Source organism: Gorilla gorilla, chromosome 4 (assembly GCF_029281585.2).
Source record: "Gorilla gorilla gorilla isolate KB3781 chromosome 4, NHGRI_mGorGor1-v2.1_pri, whole genome shotgun sequence".
In the NCBI taxonomy this organism is placed as follows: Eukaryota; Metazoa; Chordata; class Mammalia; order Primates; family Hominidae; genus Gorilla; species Gorilla gorilla.
Genome location: NC_073228.2, coordinates 167,064,919 through 167,088,085, shown reverse-complemented (window position 1 = coordinate 167,088,085; position 23,167 = coordinate 167,064,919). Strand labels below are relative to the sequence as shown.

Below are 23,167 nucleotides of genomic sequence, written 5' to 3'. Positions count from 1 at the left end.
TTTCCTCTTCCCTCCTGCTCCATGTACCTCAACTAGATGCTAGGATTTATATACTCATTCTCTATTACCTCTTCTAGACCAGAACCCTGTCTTATTAAAACCCCTGCTCCTTCTGGAAATGCATAATCTCTTTTTCCCCATAATGTCCCTACCTTATTGCATTGTCTTTCTTATGATTTCAATGCCTATTATCATGCTTGGCAAATCCAGTTGCTATCCTTCAACATCTGGTCTGTTAATTCCTTGAACTTTTAATGATCTTTTTCCTTTATTTACCAGCATAGTTTTTGATGGTTAGCATAGTTTAATTCTAAAATTTCCTTAATTTCTGTTTTTATATTTTATTATGAATACACTATGATTTTGAAAATATTTGCTAATAAATGCACATATTCCCATCACCTAAATTCTACCATTAACGTTTTATTCTACTTGCTTACCACATAGCTATTCTCCTACCCATTGCTCGCTCTATGCATTAAGCCATCATATTCTTTTTTGGATAAATGTCAAAGTAAATTGCAGATTTCAGTATATTTCTGTCTACGTATTTCATAATGCATATCATTAACTACAGTTCAATATTCATTTACATGTTTATTTATTTATTTTTTGAGATGGAATCTCTCTCTGTGGCCCAGGCCAGAGTGCAGTGGCATGATTTCGACTCACTGCAACCTCTGCCCGCTGGGTTCAAGCAATTCTTTTGCCTCAGCCTCCCTAGTAGCTGGGATTACAGGTGTATGCTACCATGCCCAGCTAATTTTTGTACTTTTAGTAGAAATGGGGTTTTGCCATGTAGGCCAGGCTGGTCTTGAACTCCTGACGTCAAGTGATCCACCCATCTCAGCCTCCCAAAGTGCTGGGATTATAGGCATGAGACACCACGCCTGGCCACGATTTAAAAATTATATACAATGAAATGCCCAACTCTTAAGTGTATCTTCACTGAATTTTGACAAATGCATATTGCTGTGTAATCCAAATCCAAATCAAGATATGGAATATTATCATGATCCCCTAATGTTTCCTCATGCCCTGTCCCACTCAATCCTTTACACTTCCAGAGGTAAGCATTGTTCTGATTTTTTAGCTCTATATCTTTGCATTTGCTAGAATTTCATATGAATAAAATCAGCTAGGTGTTTCATTCTTGAACTGATTTTTTTGCTATATTTTAAAATTAATTTTTATTTAAATAAACTTTTTATTTCAAAATACTTTTAGATTTACAGAAATATTGCAAAGATAATACAGAGAGTTCTCATATACACCTTACCTAGTTTTTCCTATTGTTAATATTTTACGTTACTGTGGTACATTTGTTACAACTAATGAACCAACATCAGTACATTACTGTTAACAAATTTCTATACTTTATTTTAATTTTGATAGTTTTTAAAAATAATGTCCTTTGTCTGTTCCAGGATCCCATCCAAGATACTACTTTATATGTCTCTTTGGCTCCATCTGGTTTGTGAGCATTTCTCAGTCTCTTAATTTTTAATAACTTTAATAGCTTTGAGGTCAGTTTTTTTTGTTATTGTTTGTAGCATATCCCTTATTTTGGGTTTGAAGTATTTTTTTCCATGATTAACATTAAGGAAGGAAAGAAGATCACAGAGATGAAGTGCCATTCTTGTTATATCATATTAAGATCTGGCTGAGGTAGCGCTTGTCAGAGTCTCCAGTGTAAATTTACCTTTTCTTCCTTTCTGTACTCTTATTCTTTGTAAGTAAGTCACTAAGTGCAGCCTACACTTAAATGGTGGAGAGTTAAGCTCCTTGATGGGGCAGGGTCTACATAAGTTATTTGAAATTATGTATGGGAGATCTAGTTCTTTTATGGAAAATTTATTTTTCCTTTACCAAATATTAAAAAATTATTAATTTCTATTCTATTCTATTATAAGGTAATGGCAAAATGGTCTCTACTTCTTGCAGATTATGGCTTCAGTAGGGGTTCAAAAATATGATTAATTTTTATAAATGTTTTAAGGACATTCAAAAAGATTATACATGCTCTGTTTCTTAGATATAAGAAACTTATTGTTACTCAAGTATTTTATGACCTTTTGCAATATTTGATTACTTGATATGTCATTTTAAATTAAGTATGTAAAGTCTCAACATTATTATAATGTTTATGAGTTCTTACATTTTTAGCAGTTATTCATTTATATATCTTTACTTTGTGTTATTAGGAGCATAAATTTTCTTTTTCCTGCTTGTTTGCTTTGGGTGTAATGTAATTTCTACTAAAATGAAACAGCTTGCTCTAGTTCATTTAATACCTTCTGCGTTGAATTCTATATCTAATTTTTTTTTTTACCATACTTGCTTTCATTTTGTTTGCACTTACAGGTATACCTTTGTTCATACCTTGTAGTCAACCTTTTTTTTTCTTTTATATAGCATATAGCTATATAAAACTTAATTATATATATATTTTCTTATTAGAAGAATATAATTTGGGTACATATATAGTGATTGCTGACACAAATAGGGTTATTATTTCCTTCATATTTAATGTTTCTGTTTACCTATATTTCCTTTGTCTTATATTTTACTAAGTAAATTTTTTCTTTATTTTCTTGTTATTTTATTGTTTTAGATCACATTAATTTTAGTAATTCCTCTTAAATTTTAATGAATACATTTTAACCTAGTTTTCTAAAAAATTAAAAGTGATTAATACTTATATCTTTCTAAAAACAAGATATAAGTATTCTGCTACTTTTCTTCTCTTGGCATTCTGCATTTTTTTCTTTCTTTTTTTTTTCAATCATGCTTTCAATTTCCAGTACGATATTGATTACCTTTTAAGGTAGTACTTTCTTGTTTTACTTATAAAATATCTTAAGTGTCAAAGTCTGTTTTTTTAAAAAAAATTATCTTATGTTGCTTATATAATGTCTATTTCCTCTGAAGTCAGTTTTAATGTTTATTTTTATCTTTCTCTTTCATGTTCTTGTCCTCAGATGTCTGGAGTTCGATAGTTGTTTTTCAAATTTATACATAAAAGACAAAGTTGATTAAAAGACTAGATGGCACGTGAGTCCTCCACAGTTTTGTTTGCTTGTTTAAGAAACAGGACTATCACAGGATCGGGAGGACTACCTACCAGATGACTCTTTGTAAATAATATGTACAGGGGATAGGTTGTCTTCTTAGGATGCATGGAGGGTGGGTACCAATCTCACGCTCTCTACTTCTGTCAAATTAAGGATGGCTTTGCTCTGAGTATAGAAAAATTTATTGTGGTAATAATATAACAATTGCAGGAGCAAACACTTGTTGAGGGTTTTATATAAATTAACTAATACTCCCATAATTCTGTGAGGTAGAGACTATTATATTATTTGATATAACAGATAAGAAAACATGTACCAAGGGCTTTAATTCACTTGTTCTACCTTATGCATTTAATGTGTTAAGGCTGTATAGCTATAAATATGAACAACACTAGTCATTCAGGCTCCAGAGACCATCCTCTTAACCACTGTAATTCTTTCTGCCTTTTACTTGAAGAGGAAAAAAAAATCATTTCAGTTTTGCACAGAGCTGCCTTTTCCTCTCTGTATGTCTGCAGTTATCTTAGTTCATTTCTGCTTCATTTCTAGGCCCTGCGCTTATGACAGGAAAATTGCTTTTTCAGTTCCTCTCCTGTATGTCCTTCTCTACTCTTGCTACTATCATCCGACCTCCCACTTTGTTTAGAGTAGTGGCATGTAATCAAATTTTCTGCTATAATAGAAATGTTCTGGGGCTGTTCTGTCCAATACTGAAGCCACTAGCCACTCGTGTGTTGCCATATTGGACAGCATAGGTTTAGAGAACTGTTTTTTACTGTGCTCTGTCTGGGATGCATGTTGCAATCAGCCTGTCTGTACACACGGATGTTGGCTGGAAACTGGCCCACTCGTTAATTACCCTGAGGGCTGTTCCATGTCCTGCTGCTCCTTCCAGTTCTTGTTGACTCTAAACTTGGAGTTTTGTTGTATCACCACTGGGAAAAGTGGCTCTGTAGTGCCCCTCTCTTTTGTTTCTCTTTGATTGTCTCTCTTACTTGGACTCTTCTGTCAATCTTATTCTATTTGCTCTCTGCTTTTCAGAAATTTCTTCAAAGTTTGGCTCACTGATGAAATGATTTTCTATTTTCCAGAGTTTGTCAGTGTTTAAAAAAATACGTGTTTTTTGGTATTTTCCTAAGATTTTAGGAAGGAAATAAAGGCATGTACATATGATTATTTTATGATCTTGAGTCAGAGAGTTAATGTGCTTTCAATGATTTTACATGATATGTAATGTAATGGATGAACAACCATAACAAAAGTACTTTCTCTTTTCTGGAGCCATTAAGAAAATATTGTTCTTATTTAATATTTCAGAATAGAAGAAATGGTCTTAGTACCATGGGTAACTGTAAGCTATTTGGACCTCTTTTAGATGAATATAAGCAAGGACATTTTATTTTATATAATCTTTGCTCCTTTGTAAATAATAGATAGTCCTCTTTTCCTCTCTCCCTTTCTCCTTCACCTCTTCCTGTTTCCTTTCTCTGGCTGGTGCAGATAAGAAGTTCAAGTATATTGGTGAGCAAACTTTCTCTTATCAGTTTTTTTTTTTTTGGTTTATATAAACATTGTAGTATTTGTGGAGACTTATTGCCATTTCATTTTATTTTATTTTTTGGCTTATTCACAATAAGGCTACTGGTCACTAAAATAAAGGAGGTGTTTCTGGAGGGACACCAGTAATATTTCTGAATTGCAATAGGAAGTTAAGAGGCTGCACAGCAGATGATATCATAATGCCTCCTACTCATACAACATTCTGATATGGGGATATGTGATGTTCATGATGTTTCAAACATTTATTCAGTTTGCAGAGTGTCATGATCATACTGTTCTTGGAGTGGGTGCAAAAGAGTAATTTTGCTTTTGAATCACAGTGTAACAAAGAAGGCTTTTAAAGACAAGGCACGAGAATAGTAGGTGCTATTTTGGCTCTGAACAAAAATATTCCAGTGAACTCTATCTGCTTCCATCATGAAGGCACCTGGTGAGAAACACCTGCTGCTCCCCTCTTCTATCATTAAGGAACTTCATGTCAGGAAATAAAACTCTTCCACTGACATGTTCCGAAAAGAGATGTTGCAAAATGTTATATGTTGAGAAGGCTTTGATTTTGAGATGGTAGCTTAGATCAACTGTGCTTTTCCTCCTCAGGATAAGTGTGTTAATATTTTTAATGACGTTGTTCATTGATATTATTTTATAGGATCTCCTTTCAGCAACAGACGTTATTAATATTTTGGTCAATATTCTTTCAAAATATTTTCCATGCTGTATGTAAGTATATGTATACTTTTATAATACTATAACCACACCAAACGTACTAATTTAGGACATGTAAATTCATGTACACTTCTTCATGTTGTTAAATATTCTCCTGCAACATCATTTTATTTTATTTTGTTTTTATTTTTATTTTTTTTGAGATGATGTCTCGCTCTGTCACCCAGGCTGGATTGCAGTGGCACTACTTTGGGTCACTGCAACCTCCGCCTCCCGGGTTCAAGTGATTCTCCTGCCTCAGTGCGTGTCACCATGCCCAGCTAATTTTTGGTATTTTTAGTAGAGACGGGGTTTCACCATGTTGGCCAGGATAGTCTCGATCTCTTGCCCTCGTGATCCGCCCGCCTAGGCCTCACAAAGTGCTGGGATTACAGGCATGCGCCACCGTGCCCGGCCAACATCATTTTAAATGGCTACAGTGTTCTAACGAATAAATGTACTGTAATTTAACATCTCATTATTAAACAATCACAAATAGTGCTGTGATGAACACATTTGGATAGTTATTTTTGACAATATCATTGATTATTTCCTTAGAGTGAGGTTTCTCAACCTGGCACTATTGGCATTTGGGGAAGGATAATTATTTGTTGTAGAGGACCGTCCTGTTCACTGTAGAGCGTTTAGCAACATCCCTGGCCTCTACCCACTAGATGCCAGAAGCATCCCTACCCTGGTGGTGACAGCCAAAACTGTCTCAAGACATTGCCAAATGTCCTTGGAAGCCAAAATCCTCCCCCATTGAGAACCACTGCCACAGAGTAAATTATTTAAAAAAGAATTTCTCACACAAATCATATGCACAGATTTAATTTAAAAAAATCTATGTGGGTTTTATTTTTCACTTTAAATAAAGTAATAGAAAGTTATAAAGAGACAACTTTAAATTTGTGGAAAATGTTTTTCCTAAACCAAGGGTGTCCAATCTTTTGCTTCCCTGGGCCACATTGGAAGAAGAATTGTCTTTGGCCACACATAAAATACACTAACATTAACAATCACAAACAATCTTATAATGTTTTAAGAAAGTTTACCAATTTGTATTGGGTTGCATTCAAAGCTGTCCTGGGCCACATGCAGCCCACAGGCTGCGGGTTGGACAAGCTTGCAAACCTTCCCTACCAAAGTTCTTAAGGTGTAGTGTACCTGGTGATAAATACAGGTGGGGTCCTGTTTTATTGTTAGCTACAGAAAAATCTTTCTGTGTAGCTATATCTGTGAGCTTTAAGTGATAAATCTCACAGATATGGAATGAGAGAAGACCCAGCTCTCAAACTGCTTATCTTTTTGACTACGTAATATTTCATGATTTCAGATTCTGTAACCACATTACACATTTTTTTTTTACACCTAGTGTTTTCCTTTTCTAAGCAGTAAATAGACTGATTAAGTGTTTGGATTTGGAATCAGTCAAAGTAAGATTCCGATGTGATATCTTACCAGTTTCTAACTAGTTAATCTTGGGCTGCTTTAATCCTCAGTTTCTGTAACTGAAAGATGGGAATAAGGTTTACTATCCAGAGTGGTTGGAAAAATTAAAAGTCAAATGTTTTAAGGCTCTTGACAATGCTTGGCACCTACAGAGCACTCATAATAGTATCTACCCCTTCCAAATTGAAAGAATAATAATAAATTTCCTCAAATTAATTTTGTGTCGCTACGCTCTCTAAGGAGGCATTTTAGCAGTAAAAGTTGTCTCAAAAGATTTTGCTGGTTGAGTAGATGAAGTTGTAATATTTTAGGGGTGTAACTTTTATAATTGTGTAAGAGAGAGCATGATAGTTTCTTCTTAATGAGTTATTTGGAACAGAAACCCATTGGATGTGGGAAAAAATACTAGAAATTTGATTTTCTGTATATTTTAAATGTCATGTTTTAATTTTAATTTTTATATTTGGTAATATTAGTAAAATGGTGTGATGTATGTGACTTTGTGACTGCTTGCTCAAAATTTCTTTATTGCTGATGTGTGAGAGCAACATCTGTTTTGGAGACCACTGACTGAAGGTAGTTTTTTTTTTTTTTACTGTTTCTGTGATTTGAGAGAGAGACAAGGAGTTGGAAATCTCACTGACTGTCAGAATCCCCACAATTCACTGTGTGTTGTTTCAACATTATTATGCTTAAAGTTTCATTATTCTTGCAGTTTTCAATCACAGCAGAGGTATTTTTAAATGTTCCCACCCCAGTTGTTCTCTCAAGATTGATTGAAGTGGGGAGCAGGATGCAGCATTTGCCTAAGTCACAGATAGCACCTGGGAAGATTTTATTTCTCTCTGTTTTAGAAATGTAAAATAAAACAAGAGATTCTTTCTCTTTTGAAAAATATAAGCTAGCTATCGAGTGACAACAATGGCCAAATTAACTCTTGTCCTAGTCCCTCTCGCCTGTCTTCCTGTGAAATAAGAATACCTTGAAGAAATGGAGACATTCCCTGATGGAAGGCATACTAGGATATCAGGTTTTAGAAGCTGGTGGAAGGGAGTGGGTTGTGTATGTGTGGGTGTGTTTGTGCACACTCAGTCATGTTTTAATAGGGGACCCAATATTCACTGGTGTCTGACAGGCTCTTTATACTGTACACTTACCATCCAATTTCGCCTTCACACAGGCAAGATAAGAGAGAAGAGAATCTCTTGCCTCTCTCATGTAAACATTTTTGTCAAATAAAGAAAGAATAGGTGGGAAGTTAAGGTCCTATTGTATCCACATTGACTTCACCCCTGCCCCTGCTACCTTAGTGTTCCCCTCCACAGACTTATTGGTATTTTATACTTCCAGAAATTTCTATGTACACAAGGAAAAAAATATGTATATGCTGTTTTCACAAATGAGAATCATAGCATGGAAATGGAAATCATGTGATAGCTATTGCTATTCAAACTACTTTTCTTCACTTTGCAATATCATTGGGATAATTTCCATATCAGTATATATAGATTTACCTCATTCTTTGTAGATCCTCACGACATTCCACTGCATGGATTTACTATAATTAATTTAGCTACTTCCTTATTCAACACTGTAATATCATCTGTATGCATCTCTGAACACTTACCTAGGGTTCAATTTATAAAAATGGGAATTACTGTTTCAAAATGTATGCATGTTTAAAATTTAGATTCAACAACAAGAGTGCATCAATATATCCTCCCATAGGTGAGAATTTTTTTCCCAAATTCTCATATGGTTTAAATTTTGGGGTAAAAATAGCATTTAATTTTTGCCTTAATTTATTATTCTTGAATAATGAGTGAGATTGAGCATCTCTTCATAAGCCTATTTGCGTGTGTATCTCCTGGAAATAAGTGGTTTTATAATCATTATCAAGAAGGCCCTCCCATTGTACTGGTTGCATCTCTGGTTTTGTACTTAGGGTCACCAAGGAAGCCAGAGAGGAGGCTGCAGGGAATATGGATTTAAATGAATTTTGGCTGTACCATCAAGCAGTCTGATCACTGAGGAAATATCAAAAGCTTCACCCGAGTGACTCATCACCCAAATTCAACAGAGGTAATAGAATAACTTACATTGCTCAACCTTTTGGCTATTTAGTTGGCTGTGTGAGATCAATGGTGCCCACTTTCTCTGCTGGATTTTGCTTTGGGAAAGAGATTTATTGGTTAGATCTCACATTACAATGCCATCAGTGTCTTTGGGACCCGATTCCCAATACTCAGAAAAATAGAACAAAATTATTTAACATCTTGGCCTCAGGTAACAATATCTACTTCAATGAGTTGGATCAGGCATCAAATTCTGTGGGGATATACTATTGTCCACTGCATGAGCTCTCCTTCATCTTGTTTCATTATTTTCTGAGACTTTGCTTTGTATTGGATAGTGAAAAGCTTGTGGATAGAGATAAACCAAAGTGGCAATTTTAGGAGACATGTGAAATTGAAATGTGACTGGTCATGCATATGGATTATTAGATGTATAATGTATAATATAGCTTTCTATATGTAGTGTTACCTAGATTGGGCTCATGTGCTATTATTATGCTTTTAAAATGTATTGCTTTTTCCATGAAGTTCAGATGGTCTGACTAGTTTATATTCTCTAAACATTTCTTGTTTTACTCTTTCATCAGTTTCTACTCTTAAAAATTCACTGCATGGTCTCTACAGACAAGAAGCAAAGGTTCTGCACTGCTACAGCTTTCTGTTAAAAGACAAGAGTGTCCACATTTTCTCTCATTTTACTCTGAGACGGCCAGTCTGTTTTACAGTCTCCCACACACACTTTTCTTCTCTCAAAGACATTTCCAAGTTTAATATTATATTTTAAAAAAGTCTAGAATCACTCAGGCTTTAAAAGAAATACCAGGAATTAAAAACCAGAAACAACTCCCATATAGAGCCATTTACCACATCTATCTAAAAATTACAACAATGCCTTTGCTAGTTAAATTATTGCAGAATTGCTAATATCATCTACTTTTCAAAAGCATTAAAATAAAATTGTTTAGAAGTAATGTCATTTATTAAAAAAATTGGGCAGAATAAAGAATATATGTCTTTATATTGGTATAAGATGATTAAATATTTTTCATGGAAAATGAGACATTTCAAAGATGAATCTTAACAGGGAAGTCTTTTCCTATGTAAGTATTTTATCTCTTTACACTGTATAATATTGGAGATTTTCTGATAATTTGTGGTTTTGAAAACTATAGGGTCTTAGAATTTATTCATTTGAAGATCTTTTAGCTTTTATTATGAGGGTACACTGACCAAAACAAATTATATATCTCATTTTATTCTGCGTATTGCATCTAGTCTGGTCAAATGGAATCATGTACCTCTGAAATAATAGTGAAAGAAAGCTATAAAAGAAGAAATTGCATGTAATTGTAGTAAAGGATAAGCGTTTACTGATCAGACAGAAAATACCAAAGACATACTTGCTCTCTGTGCCTGTGTAATGGTGATGGGTTAGTACTATTATTTTGTATAAAAAAGACTTTTTAAAATGTGTTACATTTTTCTGTACTGAAGAGCATAAAATAATCTAGAGTGATCTGTAATCCTTGCCAGAAAGAGACTTTGACATTGGATAGGATCACTTTTACAGTCTATTCATTTATCCAACAAGCACGTATCGAAGGTAGGTTTCTTGTATGGACACTGCTAGGTACAGAATTTGGGGTGTGTACGTTAGTGGTAAAAAGTTCATGTTAGTGTATGTTAGTGGTGAAAAGATCAGTAATCGTTGCACAGGGTATGAGGAGGAGTCTTTTTTTTAACTTTTTTTTTTTAATTATACTTTAAGTTCTGGGATATATGTGCAGAATGTGCAGATTTGTTACACAGGTATGCACATGCCATGATGGTTTGCTGCAGCCATCAACCCATCATCTACATTAGGTATTTCTCCTAATGCTATCCTTCCCCTAGCTCCCCAACCCCATGACAGGCCCCGGTGTGTGATGTTCCCCTTCCTGTGTCCATGTGTTCTCATTGTTCAGCTACCACTTATGAGTGAGAACATGCAGTGTTTGACAGTAAATGATAATATAAAGAAGAATGAGAAGTAGTCATCAATGGTAAAAATGATGTAGTAATCACTGCTGATTTTAGCAGGGTGTTTACTAATTTCGCATTATTAGTGAAGGACTTGACCATCCATTGTGAATATTATGTCATCCTCCCAACATCCAACTGCCTCTTCTTTCTTATCTTATACCTACTGTGCAGTTTATAGATGGAAAGATGCTTTCCAGGATTTGTAATCCCTTTCTCTGTGCTAGGGTGAGCAGGTCTGAGCCAATTAGTGCAAGGAATTCCCTTGCCCCAGGCAATGGTTCAAGAATGCGACTTTGTGAATGTGAATGGGAAGAGCCATTTCTCATGTGAATGGGAAGAGCTATTCACATCTGGACTACAGGCCATGAGAGGTTTTTCTGAGAATGGCTGGAAAAGTTCTCTCACTATTTTGGGAGAACTTTTTGAAGTGATCATTTTGTTCATTCCTTTGCTTTGGAAGAAGAAGCTCCTTGTACCTGTGAGGGAAAGCAAGCCTACTGACTCCACAGAAGGCAGAACAGAGGGAGTAAAAAAAGAAACCACTTCTTGAATCTGTGGCTTAGCCACTGAAATCAAACCCAGCCTGAAGACTCTTTTTTCTCTGGACTTTCAGATTAGTGGGCCAGTAATACACTTTTGTTGCTTATGCTAGTATGAGTTATGTTTCCTCTTACCTTCAACTAATCTAAATTATACCCAGAAGTTATCTCTTCCATCTTCATAATGATTCTGTGAAATAGATGTTATTACTGTTATCATTTTAAGGGTGAGGAAACTGAAGTCTTAAGGTTAGAACACTTGTCCTGAACCACAGGGGCACAAAATGGAAAAGCCAGGACTTTACCTGCATAATTTAATCCAATGACCACATTCCTAAGCACTGTATTCTACAGCTTCACATGCTTTGTGGATCCAGAGACAATGTCAGTCAACTTGGAAATGTAGAAAACTCATCACTATGGTGGAAGCATTTGATCTGGCCTGTAGGTAGAACTTAAATCAACAAGAGATGGAGCTGAAGCAACAGCTTTAGAGTAGAGGAGGTAAAGTAGCTGAGGCGGGCATCTAATCTCTGTGTAGTTCCTTAAGGGGGGTGATAGGAGATGGGACCCATAGGAAAGCTTGGGGGTCCCACAGAGGTTAGAAGACAAGGATTGAGATCAGAAAGGCATGGCAAAATTAGATGGAGGAGGTTAATAAAAGGAGGATTCCCTGAAAGAGAATTGGTCAAACAGTGGAGGAATCAGAAACATTGAGGCTGGTACCCACCTACCTGTAGTTTTTGAGATAATGGGATGGTAGGGTGAGGGACGGGTTAGAAAAGAAAATGATCACCAGGATTTGCATATACTTAGGAGTTCAGTATCATCATAATCAGGGAAGAGCCATATTTCAGTTTAGGAGAGAAGGTGGAGGAAGTATTGCCGGAAGGACTGAGTCAGAATGTGTGTATAAAGGTTCAAAAAAGCACAGTGAAGGATCGGTTACCAGGGATATGGAGGATGGATGTATGAGGATAACTGTGCTGGGTTTGAGATGGCTAGTGGGCTGGAAGCATGTGCATTTTGGTCACTAACGATTAAAACTGGGAATCGTGGGAAGGAAAGAGGCTGTTTCCAGCTTGAGCAGCTTCCCAGGTTACATTTACATACGTGGATTCCTTCACAATACTGACTGCCAGTGCACCATGTCCTGCCGGCAGAAGGGAGCTGAGGTGGCTATGGCAACCTGAAAAACCTCAAACTATTAATATTCACAAACATATGGAGGCTGCAATTCTTTAAAAACAATAACATCAGCAGTGGCAGTGGCAACAGGAACAAGCATAGTAATTTGTAACTCTCACCTCTGGAGAAACATGGAGCTGCATATATTATTTTTTAATAATCAGCCACAAATTAGCTAATTGCTGCAATCCTGAAACCCGCTTTTCCCTGTAGCTTGTCATTATCAGCAGATGTCAAAACAAGTAAAATAAATGGACTAGATTTCCTTGAGATGTTTGTTGATAATAATTGTTTGCCTCGAAAAAATTAAAAATTGTATGTCTGGCAGCAAAAGCTCCTTCCTCGGTTATTACTTTAAAGTTTCTCTTTCATCTTTGAATATCTGGTAGAGATTGTTAGACTCTGCCTTTCTCCTTTTCTGAATCATCAAATTCAGTGGTTCAGTTGAAGAACCACTGATTAAAATCCACTGTGGGGTTGTAATTAGAAATGCACATTCCTGGTTCCCCACCCTAGAGATTTGGATTCATTAAGTCTAGAGTAGGACCCAGGAATTGGTATTTTAAGTGAGCTCCCCCAGTGAGATGGTGAGAAACAAAGCTCTGGAGAGCTGGTGGCTGAAGCTTACAATAGGGAGGTGTGCTCTTCTGTTTTGGAAGTTGTTTTTGTTTTTTTTCTAACCCCATTCTTTCTTCTTCATCATAAATCTTTGCTCCTAGAGACAGAATGTTATGATGGAAAAAGCTCTGGGACCAGCATGAGGTCTGGATTGGAGTCCCTGGTGTGGCATTTATAAAACGTGAACCCTAGACTGAGACAGGTAAACTTATTCTGAGTCTCAGTTTCTCCATCTTTGAGATGCCCTAAGAGTCTTCCTCAGAGCTCTGGTGATGATGTTTAGAGAGTATCTTATCCAATACCTAGTACATAATAAGTGCTTAAATAATACTATTATTATGACCTTGATTTCTCCTTGGCACTAACTTGTTGCACCTGCCTCTGGGGTTGCCAACACAGAAATGTTACCTTGTAGAGGATTACTTGTGTCGTGCACACACTAGGGGAATTTTTCTGCTCTTTTACTCCCCTCTTTCCCTTTTCCTTAGGCTTAGAAAGAAAGCCCATCAGTGAGGACCGGAGCCCAGTGATGAGGCGAAGAAAGGGAAGTGGTCCTCAAGAGAAAACAGCAGAGCAAGAGTATGCCGGCAATGAGATTCTCAGAAACCCCCAATCCTGCACAGGGAACTAAATGAAGTATGGTGCTGTCAGCATTTGTAGCACCTGTTGGTGGCACTGAGTAGAGGAAGTAGATGCTATTGTCTTTGCCATATCTGCCTTTTCTTCTTGAAAGTTGACAAGGTGAGGTCGGTTGGGGACAGAAGTTAGAGAAGGATTCCCTTGTTAACATTGTCTTCTCTGTGTTCTGTGTCCCCTCTGTGTACTATAGACACAGAGACCTGGTGAAATGGTGAAGAGAGAAAGAATGCTCAAAGTTCTGTGTGTACTGCTTGTGCATTCCACAAAACCTGTTACCCATCTGGTGTTTTGGCATAATAGAAGTTTCTAGTTTCAGAAATATCATTGAATAGGGCCTCGTGGATGGGGTAGATATTTTAACTTTTGGCTTGGATCATGGATTCCATAAAGACAGAATTTCTTGGAAATTCTCAATATATTTCTTAATGCAGCAGTGCCAAAGGGCTTTAATAGTTTTGATATAGATTGTAAATTGATGGCTTATGGGCAGAATTTCTCTTTCAAAATGTCTACTTCTTATCAGTATTATATTTTAAAAATGAAATTTCTCCTATGTAAACAAATAATCAAGCAAAAGCAACCAACAAATTTTGCCTTTAAATTCAAATTTCAGGCTTTTTTTTTGAATAGTCCAAAGACGTGACAATATTGGCCGAGGAGCAGGAATTGAATGTACCAGTTTGTCACAGGCCCCACCCGCTCATTATGTTTCTTGCCTGGACTTCAGAGGCATTGGGAGCTCAGACTTGAGTACCAGCTCTAGACTCAGACTGCCCTGGTATAAGTACCTGCTCTTCCAGTTATCCTATATAACTCTGGGCAAGCTAGTTAATCTTTGTGTTATTTTTTTTGTCTGCAAAATAGGAATAATGTCTTAGTCAGTTTGGGCTGCTATAACAGAATAAAAAAAGAAAAAACTTCCCCACAATACTGTTGTTATATCTTAGAAGAAATAACCCAAGTACCATATTACTTATGCAATTCATATGTAAGTTTCCTCAATTGTCCTGCAATTATCTTATGTGATTTTTCTAAAAGAAGAGTCCAATGTTCACATGTTTGGATGAATTTTAACCTCTTTTAATCTAGAGTAGTCCCTCCATCTTTTTTTTACATGTTAAAGTGAGATATAGTTGAAATAAAACTGCATATATTTAAAGTGTATAATTTGATAAGTTTAGGCATGTATACATGGTGAAACTATCATCACAATCTAGGCAATGAATGTATATGCCACCCCCAAAGCTTCTTGGTTCCCCTTTGTAAACTTTCTCTGTTGCCCTCACTCTACTTTCCTCCCTCATCCTCTGGCAACCACTGATCTTTCTGTCACTAGAGATAATTTGAATTTTGTAGGTTTTCATGTAAAGGGAATCATACAGTATGTACTATTTTGTGTCTGGCTTCTTTTCCTCAGTGTAACTATTTTGAGATTCCTCCATGTTTTTGCATGTGTCAATAGTTCATCCTTTTGTTGCTGCACAGCATTTCATCTTGTGGATATATCACAATGTGTTTATCCATTTACCTGTTGATGCCCATCTGGGTTGTTTCCATGATTTGGCTTTTCCAAAGAAAGTTGCTGTGACTATTTGTGGGCAAGTCTTTGTATAGACATTTGCTTTTTTTGTCTTGAGTGTATTTCTAGATTGGAATGGCTGAATCATATAGTAGGTATATGTTTAACATTTTAAGAAACTGCAAAGCTGTTTTCCAAAGTGGTTGTAGCATTTTACATTTTCACCAGCAATGCAAGAGAGTTCCAGTTCCTTCTTGCCAACATACTTGGTAAGGTATGTTTTTTAAAAAATTTAGCCATTATAATGGCTGTGCCTCAGTCTTTCTTCTTTCTTTTTTTCTTCCTTACTTTCTTGCTCTCTTGCTTGCTTTATTTTTTTGGTGTATGTCTGTTTTTGGTTTTCATGACATTCACTTTGGAAGAGTTCAAGAAAGTCACCTTGTAGAACAATGTGTATTCAGGAGTTTTTGAAGGTGTTTTAAAGGACACTTTATTGGGCCCTTTTATTTTGTAGTCTTTGGTAGGCAGTCACTTTGTGGATTCTCTGATTGTCAACTCCAGATGAGATGGATACAAGGCAGGAGGCGTCTGCCCACGCCATAATAGTGGGATTGTCTTATGAAAGTTTATTCTGGAAAAAAAAATCAGTATTAAATCTTAAAAAAAAAATTATAATCCTATAAGAAAGCTCAAATTGGCCGCGCGTGGTGGCTCATGCCTGTAATCTGAGCACTTTGGGAGGCCGAGGCGGGCGGATCACGAGGTCAGGAGATTGAGACCAGCCTGGCCAACGTGGTGAAACCCCATCTCTACTAAAAATACAAAAATTAGCTGGGCGTGGTGATGCGTGCCTGTAATCCCAGCTACTCGGTAGGCTGAGGCAGGAGAATCGCTTGAACCAGGGAGTCGGAGGTGCAGTGAGTCTGTCTCAAAAAAAAAAAGAAAGCTCAAATTTAACCAGCTTTGGACTTTAGTATAGAGGTGGAGTATCTGGAGTGGCATGCCAAATTTGGTTGAATTGCACTTTTATATGATAGGCTTCACTCCCTTAAGCTAATATGGCAACAATTTCTGAGTAAAAATGGCTATTTCTGCTGTAAGACCTCTCTTTTCTTTCCAAGGAAATTGACTAAACAGAAAAATATTTCAAAGGGCTAGAGTTCCATTTGCTTAATTTCTTACATTTTGGGCCCTGACTGGGAAAAAACAATGGACTGTGAAATGTTTGACTCCATGAACACACCTTCCTTCTGACTAGTTCACCCAGTAACGATGATCAGCTATCTGGCGCGGATGCCTTTAGGAATATTGCCTTGTATGGTAGGATATTTGTAGATGAATTGATAATGATAATAAGGACATTTGGGATAATACTCCCTCCTCATTTTAAAAGCATACTTTGAGTCAAAAAAGGAGTTGTAAAAGAAATACCTATCAGAAAACTAAGAAACCTTAAAACATGAATAAGAACTTCTTTTCTTGTTTCCTTTTTTCTTTTTCTTGTTTTAAGATTATAAATTCACAGTTATAATGAACCCTTGAAACAAATTAGTAGATATTTGAGGTTTAATATTTAAAACCTGGTCTCCTGGAGCTCTCAAGGCCACCTAGGGTAAAGGTCACCTTATGTATTAGTCAGGGTTCTCCAGAGGGACAGAACTAACAGGACATATGTGAAAGGGAGTTTATTAAGGAGAATTGGCTCACATGATCACAAGGTGAAGCCCCATGGTAGGCCATCTGTAAACCGAGGAAGAAAGAAGCCAGGAGTGGCTTGGTCTGAGTCCAAAAGCCTCAAAAGTACGGAAGCCAACAGTGCGGCCTTCAGTCTGTTGGCAGAAGGCCCAAGAGCCTCTGGCAAACCACTGGTGTAAGTCCAAGAGCCCAAAGGCCAAAGAACCTGGAGTCTGATGTCTAAGGGCAGGAGGAATGGACAAAAAGCATGTACACGGAAGGAAGATGAAAGCCAGGAGACTCAGCAAGCCAGCTTCTTCCACCTTCTTCTGCATGCTTTGTTCTAGCCACACTGGCAGCCAATTGGATGGTGCACACCCACATTGAGGGTGGGTCTGCCTCTCCCAGTCCACTGACTCAAACGTCAGTCTCCTCTGGCAATACCCTCCCAGACATGCCCAGAAACAATACTTTACCAGCTATCTAGGCATCCTTCTATCCAACCAAGTTGACACCTAATATTAACCACATCTTATTTCTATTATGTTCCATAGTGCAATGAACCAGAAATCAGAAAAAGCTGTTTGGCTTATTGATATGGAATTATTTAACAAGCTAGTTATCTTCACCCCCATGGGATGGCCTTGACAACTGAAAACTGTCAAATCTTTTTGGGATGCATATGATTAGAGGGAAGCTTTAAACTCTAAGAGTAGCTATATAACAAGAATAACCTTTCTCTTGCAAGATGGATCAAATTTTCTAAATGGCAGTGGATCAACATTTCATAGCTAGAAATAGCTAGAATGGATATCAGATATCACAATAATAAAATACCTAACGGTTATTATTTTCTTCTATATCAAGTGCTATACTTTGCATGCCTCATTTTATTTCATTCTTTTCAGCAGCCCTTGCCCTTTGTACTATTATTTCCCCCCATCTTAACGAGGAGTCTAAAACTAAAGAGGTTAAGGAAGTTGATTAAGGTTATATAACTCATTTTCCTAACACTTTCGTCTTGCAATTATGGGTTGATTAGGTACTTTCAAGGTCATTTGTAAGTAGCAATTTATTAGAAATTATTTTTGGGCATGGGATTTAGGAAGCAAAAATTTCTGGTTGCCTGACCACAATTGTTGTTGGTTTTCAGACCTTTCACGATTTAATGTGCCTGCCGAGAAGTTCTTTTTCCCATTGCAAAGGCTCATAATACATGGAGACTCCAGAACCCAGTTTGACTTTCCTGTGAGATGCTTATTGACTGAGCCATGGAAAACTCTGTGTTGCTGAAGAAAAATTAAGTGATGTCTTGTGTGAATAAGTCTCCTGTTAGTTGCTGAAGTAGGGGCTTAATGCTTGTTAGTTTTTTTCACTCCGCTCTGTAGGTCATGTCCATGTTTAATGTAGTGGCAGGCAAGAAAAATGATAAAGAGAGAATGTGCAGGCAGAACAAATAATTTGTCAAACAACTTCCTCTAAGCATTAAAAAATTGATCAAGATAAATTATATCAAGTGTCCTGCATTTAATATGAGAACTTCATTAAAGATAATAAAGCTTTGATTAGCTTTGCTGTGGAAGATAATCTTCTGTAGGCAAATGCAGGATGCCTCCTGGCCTTAGCTCATGTTGCTTTTGGATCTTGTTGATGGGCACTTATCTATTCCCCTTAATGGAAAAGTCCCGTAGGCTGTGATGGTTGTGAGAATTGGCACCCATAGATATGCTCAGGTTTCGAGAAGCAATAGTAATAGCAATATCCAGTAATAGCAAAATCACAAAAAATAGCAATACCAAAAAAGCATTTTTGGTAAGTGAGTAATAGTAATAGCTTTCTTTGCTCCAGGTTTTGGGCCATTACAACTCTGTAACTTGGTTGTAAGGCAAATGATAATTCTTATTTGACAGGTAAGGCATGAGAGTATTAGAGAAGCTAAGTAAGGTGGCCAAATAACTTTGCTACAATGTGTAGAGATGCGACTAAACCCCAGGTCTGCCTAAACCCAAGTCCTGTTCTTTGAATGATTATGCTGTATTGTGCCTTCCTCTTTACAATGCCTTGAATAAAACATAAATGCTACATTTACTTAAACATTTCTCCCTTTTAAATAGAAGTTTGTTCTAATTTTCCAAGGCATAATTAAGCTGTCATGTATATAGGAAATTACAAGTTTGAGATAAATTATAGGTACAAACAATGGAGAATTAAAATGCATATTGCATTAGTAAGGATCTCAGCAGGAAAGGGATGGCATATTCGTATTAGGTAATTTGAGAAGAGTTTAATAAAGGGATTATTATAAGAGTATAGGTGGGATCAGTGTCTTAGTCTGCTGGGCTGCCATAAGAAAATGCCAAAGACTAGGTGGCTTAAACAAAATAAATTTATTTCTCACAGTTCTGGAAGTTGGAACTCTGAGGTCAGGGTGCCAGGAAGGCTAGATTCTTAATGAGGGCCATCTTCTGACTTGCAGATGGCTGCCTTCTTACTATATTCTCAAACAGCAAGAAGAGAAATGGGGGGAGAGAGGGAGAATGAGAGAAAGTGAGAGGAGGAGAATGAGAGAAAGAGAGAGTCAAGAGTCAGAGAGTTGAGAGAGAAAAAAAGGGAGAGAGAGAGAGCAAGAGAAAGAGAAGAGAGGAGAAAGAAGAGAGAAGAGAGAGAGACAGAGAGAGCTTTGGTGTTTCTTCTTTTAAGGGCACTAATTCCATAATGAAGATCCTACCCTCAAGACCTTTTCTAAACCTAATTATCCCCCAAAGGCCCCATTTCCTGATACCATCGCACTGTGGGGGTAGGGCTTCAACACAGGAATGCTAAGAGGACACAATTCAGTCCACAACAATTAGGAAAACCACAGGGGATACTTCAGTACCCTGGGACTAGAAACATTAGGGAGTTATTCTTAGACCTGAAGGAACTAGAGAGGATTTGACCACTACTCTCGAAAGACAGGAAATGGATGTGGTGTAGGCTACCTGACAGGACTTTGAACCCTGGCTGGGTCATGCAGCCAGCCAGCAGCAACACCATCCTAAAGGGAGTGGGGCCTCCACTCTTCTGCCTCCCTCTGATTTCCCCCTGTGTTTCTCAGTGGTGGATGCGAACTGGAAGCTAGTGAGAAGAGAAGCCCGTTGTTGTTGTGTTTACTGCTCTGGTTGTCATCTTATTTTCCTTGGATACCTGGAGAGATTATACTTCCCTGTCCCATTACAATTGTGTGGGGTCACATGGTTTGTTTCAGCCAATGAGCTGTGAGAGAAGTGACAGTCACTTCTAGACAGAAATAGTTAATTACTCATGCAACACACTTTAAGAATATTTTTTCCCATTGTCATAATGATCAGCAATATTTAGGATGGTTGCTGCTCTGTCAGCTGGTACCAAGAGTAAAATCATGGCTATGTGGGATGAGAAAGAAATAGACCTTTGTTTTTAAAAGTCTCTTTGAGATTTTGGGATGGTTTGTTACCAGAATATAACATGCCCATCCTGATGGTCCTTATTTGCAGGAAGAATGAACAAACTTTTCCCTTTTAATTTGGACAGAACATTTGTAGAGCCTATGATTACCAAAGGAGCTCATTTACATAATTTTGAAACTTTAGCTAGTCAATGTGTCCTTGTCATGACCTTAAAATTCGCAAGTTTAATATTGTATTCTATCTCACAGTAGAAGGATTTCTAAATATAACTCTTATTAATGCCAATGCCTCTTTGTATATTGGAGTGACACTCTAGCCCTTGAAATTGTAAGTTTGAGTGAGAACAACGCATGAAAGACAGATCAGAATCAGGCAGGCAGCTTCTCCTGGGAGGATAGGAATTAATTTGAGTTTTGAATTTCTTCTTTTGATATTCTATTATTCTCAACAATAGTGAGTAATTTTAAGATGGAGAATTGAAGCTGCCCAGGCCTGTTCTATTTTCTCATGTCTAGTTCACTCTTGTTATTCAAATGTGTCTCTCATTTATTACTTTTATTTCTTGACAAATAGGCCTATAGACATGTACATTGCTTTTGTCCTGAATGTTAAACAGGAATAAAAAGGTTCTCAGCACAGCAAATTTACAAGAGTGTGAAAATTCAAAGTTGAGTGCCCCCAAACCAAGACCATGCTTTAATTGCCTGTTGTACTTCGTCTTGCTTTGGGGAAGGAGATATATATACATATATATAAATATATAAAATATATATTTATTTCATACATTTAAAGTTAAACCAAACTAATACAAATATTAACCAACTACAACTGTTAATCAATTTGTGTGTGTGTGTGTGTGAGAAATTATTTTGGGCACATACTACTAATACAGTCTTTATCTATCAGTTTCAGTGAACAATTTGTAAGCCTACGGCTTATCCCAGAGTGGGGGAAAGTGGGATCAGATATGAATATGTACTTCTCTATCTTGTCCACTGTGTCTCCCAACATTTTAACAGCCAGCTCAAGAATCATATATGCAAATAGCCAAGAATTTCAAAATGAGCTCTAGGATGTATGAAATATAAAAGGACTTTTCTAAGTGACATTATTACTGAAGATTAATGGATGAATGCATGCCTCAAAAAAGGATGAAAGGTAATTAGAATCTTACTGATTACTGGCTCAGAGAACAAGATGATCAAATAAAATTGGGGTGGGAGAGTTGTAGATAGTGTAGGGAGAAATCTGGCTGCTACATAAGAAATGGACTCTGGAAAAGAGAAAGACCATGTCTGTTTTGTTTGGTGGAGTTAGTGGAAAAGGTCTTTGGAAGAGGGTGTTGTTCTTGTGGGTTTCATACTTAAGAAACCCAGTCAAGTCAATTCCTGTGAGTTAACTTCATTACATCCAAACCTGACTTATTAGACTTCATATATTCTTTTAAAAATTTTTAATATTTTACTAATAGCAACATCTGTCATATGTTACCACATCAATTATTTTATTTTATTTTATTTTTTACTTTATTTTATTTTATTATTATTATACTTTAAGTTTTAGGGTACATGTGCACAATGTGCAGGTTTGTTATATATGTATACATGTGCCATGTTGGTGTGCTGCACCCATTAACTCGTCATTTAGCATTAGGTATATCTCCTAATGCTATCCCTCCCCCATCCCCCCACCCCACAACAGTCCCTGGTGTGTGATGTTCCCCTTCCTGTGTCCATGTGTTCTCATTGTTCAATTCCCACCTATGAGTGAGAACATGCGGTGTTTGGTTTTTTGTCCTTGCAATAGTTTGGTGAGAATGATGGTTTCCAGTTTCATCCATGTCCCTACAAAGGACATGAACTCATCATTTTTTATGGCTGCATAGTATTCCATGGTGTATATGTGCCACATTTTCTTAATCGTCTATCGTTGTTGGATATTTGGGTTGGTTCCAAGTCTTTGCTATTGTGAATAGGGCTGCTATAAACATACGTGTGCATGTGTCTTTATAGCAGCATGATTTATAATCCTTTGGGTATATACCCAGTAATGAGATTGCTGGGTCAAATGGTATTTCTAGTTCTAGATCCCTGAGGAATCGCTACACTGACTTCCACAATGGTTGAACTAGTTTACAGTCCCACCAACAGTGTAAAAGTGTTCCTATTTCTCCACATCCTCTCCAGCAACATCAATTATTTTAAGAATTCGCTCATTTAATTCACAAGTTAAATTGTATATAGTTATGATGGAAAACATGATTTTTTGATATATGCATACATTGAAGAATGGCTAAATCCAGCTATTTACCATATGCATTATCTCACATACTTATTATTATTATTTTTTGCAGTGAGGATACTTAAAATATACTCTCAGCAATTTTTAAGTATAAAATATATTATTAGCTATGGTTGTCATGATGTACAATGGATACCTCAAACTTATTCCTCCTGTCTAATTGAAATTTGATGTCCTGTAGCCAACTCTGCCTGACTCCAACCCAGACTGCCACTCCACCAACCTCTGATAACCATCACTTTACTCTCTGCTTTTATGAGTTCCGTGGTTTTAGATTTCATATGTAAATGAGATCATATAGTATTTGTCTTTTTGGTCCTGGCTTATTTAATGTAATGTAGTGTCCTCTAGGTTCCTTCAGGCTGCTGCAAAT

The 23,167-nt window shown here is 36.8% G+C and overlaps 1 long non-coding RNA gene across 1 annotated transcript in view; it reads left to right on the top strand.

Annotated features, from left to right (window-relative positions):
• LOC109026901 (uncharacterized) overlaps positions 1-23,167 on the top strand; it is a 556,365-nt gene that overhangs the window by 173,810 nt on the left and 359,388 nt on the right. The window contains exon 3 of the long non-coding RNA XR_010133979.1: positions 8,737-8,873. This is a non-coding gene — a long non-coding RNA (uncharacterized lncRNA). The remainder of the gene's footprint in view (positions 1-8,736; positions 8,874-23,167) is intronic.